The sequence below is a fragment of the Rhagoletis pomonella genome, unplaced genomic scaffold, assembly GCF_013731165.1.
Source record: "Rhagoletis pomonella isolate Grant_MI unplaced genomic scaffold, Rhpom_1.0 Rhpom_scaffold_00002, whole genome shotgun sequence".
Classification (NCBI taxonomy): Eukaryota; Metazoa; Arthropoda; class Insecta; order Diptera; family Tephritidae; genus Rhagoletis; species Rhagoletis pomonella.
In genome coordinates this window covers 57,617,856-57,621,668 of record NW_023458556.1, presented here as the reverse complement: position 1 = coordinate 57,621,668, position 3,813 = coordinate 57,617,856, and positions in this window count along the sequence as shown.

Sequence of the window (3,813 nt, the reverse complement as noted above, 5' to 3'; positions counted from 1 at the left end):
CAAAAATTTTTTGTATTTTTTTTTTTCGAAAAGCAAGGATGCGATATATTTAGCATATTTAGATATGGAGTTTTTGCAAAAATTTAAATTTTATTGCGGACTCCGATAAAATATTTATCCGGAAATAATATTTGGATGGCTAGGTTTTTCTTTAAAGCGACTAACCCCTAGAAATAGGCGTGGCAATTTAGTCAGAATAAACTTTTGTTAACAGCATTTGTTCCGCAGCTGTTTTTAATCAAAGAATCTTCTAGAAATGGGCGTGGAAACCTTAGGACCAAAGTTCAAAAAATTTAGATTTTATTGTGAATTTCGCCAGAATAACTATATTGTGGAGAAAAGTATTTACTTCTAAGAAATGTGCAGAAGAAAATGCACAACACCATCAGCCAGAAAATTATTAAAAATCAGCGCGATTTTCTAGTGTCTTGAAACTTGCACCTTATCTTACTAAAATTTAAGGGGCTACAAATCTGCATACTTAAAGCTTTTCTAAAAGTTCTGAATAAAAGTTTTAAAATTTGTAGGTGTAATTGTTAAAGTTTGCTGAGTTTTTATAATATTTGTACGAAGTTTTAAATGTGGATTTATTAAGTGCTGATTATGTAATGTGCTGGAGTTTCATAAAAAAATTATAAACATTAAATAGGTAAACGAAAATAGCCAAGACTGTTCAAAATGTCACTTAACTTAATCAGCTGACCACAAGGGTATATCAAAAATGTAGACTAAAAAATATCGTAACAACTGGTTACAACCATATTTACAAAGAGTAGGGACCAATCCAAACCAAACGAATTATTGAACTAAGCAAAATTACAACAAGAGTAACTAAAAGCAACCGTATAACTTCTTCTTCTTCTTCTTATTTGGCGCTGTAACCGCCTAAGCGATTTTGGCCGAGTCCAAAACAGCACGCCAGTCATATCTCTTCTGTGCTAACTGACGCCAATTGAAAATGCCAAGTGAAGCCAAGTCCTTCTCCACCTGGTCTTTCCAACGCAGAGGAGGCCTTCCTCTTCCTCTGTTCCCAGCATCGCGGCCCGCGTTGAATATTTTCAGAGCAGGAGCGTTTCTGTCCATCCGAACGACATGGCCAAGCCAGCGGAGCCGCTGAATTTTAATTCGCTGCACTATGTCTATATCGTTGTAAAGCTCATACAGCTCATCGTTAAATCGTCTGCGATATTCGCCATCACCAACGCGTAAAGGTCCGTAAATCTTTCGCAGAATCTTTCTCTCGAAAACTCCAAGAGCCGCCTCATCAGATGCTTTCATTGTCCATGCTTCCGCACCATACACCAGCACAGGCATGATGAGTGACTTATAGAGTGTGATCTTTGTACGACGAGAGAGGACTTTACTTCTCAATTGCCTACTCAGCCCAAAGTAGCACTTGTTGGCAAGAGTGATTCTCCGTTGGATTTCAAGGCTGACATTATTATTGGTGTTAATGCTGGTTCCCAAATAAACGAAGTCGTCTACTTTTTCAAACTTGTAACTGTCAACAGTGACGTGGGTGCCAAGACGCGTATGCTCTGACTATTTGTGTGATGACAGGAGATACTTCGTTTTGTCCTCGTTCACCACCAGACCCATTCGCTTTGCTTCTCTATCCAATCCCGAGAAGGCAGAACAGACGTAGCCCTTGTTTTTACCGATAATATCGATGTCGTCGGCATACGCCAGCAATTGTACGCTCTTATAAAGTATTGTGCCTGAGCGGTTCAGTTCTGCGGCTCTTATTATCTTCTCCAACATAAGATTAAAGAAATCACACGAAAGGGGGTCCCCTTGTCTGAAACCTCGTTTGGTATCAAACGGCTCGGAGAGGTCCTTCCCTATTCTGACGGAGCTGGTGGTATTGCTCAACGTCATTTTACACAGCCGTATTAGCAACTTCTCTTCGTGCTGTCGAAAGCGGCTTTGAAATCGACAAATAGATGGTGTGTGTCGATCCTATTCTCGCGGGTCTTTTCCAAGATTTGGCGTATTGTGAATACCTGATCTATGGTGGATTTTCCAGGCCTAAAGCCACACTCAGCTCACAATCAGCTCGTTGACGGTGGGCTTCAGTCTTTCGCACAATACGCTCGATAAGACCTTGTAACCTATGCTTAGAAGGCTAATTCCGCGGTAGTTGGCGCGTATGGCGGGGTCGCCTTTCTTGTGGATTGGGCAGAGCACACTTAAATTCCAGTCGTCGGGCATGCGTTCATCTGACCATATTCTGCATACGAGCTGATGCATGCACCTAATCAGCTCCTCGCCGCCGTACTTGAATAGCTCGGCTGGCAGGCCGTCAGCTCCAGCAGCTTTGTTGTTTTTCAGCCGCGTAATCGCTATTCGTACCTCGTCATAGTCAGGCGGTGGGACAGCTACTCCATCATCATCGACTGGGGACTCGGGTTCTTCCTCACTACTTTCAGCGCTGCTACCATTCAGTAGGTTATAAAAGTGTTCCCTCCACAATTTAAGTATATTCTGGACATCGGTCACTAGGTCGCCATTGTTGTTCTTACAGGAGTTCGCCCCGGTCTTGAAACCTTCCGTAAGTCGCCTAACCCTCTGGTAGAATTTTCGGGCGTTCTTCCTGTCGGCCCGCATCTCAAGCTCTTCGCACTCACGTATTTCGGCCTCTCTCTTCTTATTGCGGCAAATACGTCTCGCTTCCTTCTTCAGTTCCCTATAACGGTCCCACATGGCTCGCGTTGCGCCCGATCGCAGCGTGGCCCTGTAGGCGGCATCTTTTTTCTCTGCGGCTTCTTGACATTCCTCATCGTACCAGTTGTTCTTTCGGGCTCGCTGAAATCCAACTACTTCTTCGGCGGCGGTACTTAATGATCGGGAAATGTGGTTCCACTGCTCGCGTACGTCGGATTGTTGAAGAGTGCTCTCAGAGAGCAGGTGTGTGAGTCGAGTGGCGAATAAATTGGCCGTCTGTTGTGATTGCAGCTTTTCGACGTTAAGCTTTCCTTGCATTGTTGGGCATTGTTGTTGCTGCACAGAGGCGGGTGCGTATCTTGGCTACAACAAGATAGTGGTCCGAGTCGATGTTTGGCCCTCGGAGTGTACGTACGTCCAAAACGCTTGAAGCATGCCTTCCGTCTATCACAACATGATCGATTTGGTTTCTCGTTTTTCGATCTGGAGACAGCCATGTAGCTTGGTGGATGTTCTTATGCTGGAACCTAGTACTACATATTACCATATTTCGAGCCCCGGCGAAGTCGATCAGCCTCAGTCCGTTATCGGACGTATCGTCGTGGAGGCTGAATTTTCCGACAGGGGCGCCAAAGATCCCTTCCTTGCCCACATTGGCATTAAAATCGCCAAGCACGATTTTGACATCGTGTCGGGGGCAGCGCTCATATGTACGTTCCAAGCGCTCATAGAAGAGATCCTTGGACGCCTCATCCTTCTCTTCCGTCGGGGCATGGGCGCAGATGAGCGAGATGTTGAATAATCTAGCTTTGATGCGGATTGTGGCTAGACGTTCGTCCACCGGGGTGAACGCCAGTACTCGGCGACGGAGTCTCTCTCCTACCACGAATCCAACACCGAATTTGCGCTCCTTTACGTGGCAACTGTAGTAGACGTCGCAAGGCTTCACGCTTACTTTACCTTGCCCCGTCCATCGCATTTCTTGGATGGCGGTGATGTCAGCCTTTGTCTTCCCGAGGACATCAACCAGCCGGGCAGAGGCACCTTCCCCATTAAGGGTCCGGATATTCCAGGTGCATACCCTTAAATCATAGTCCTTTATACGTTTGCCGTGGTCGTCATCAGAAAAAGGGGGTCTCATCCGAGGCT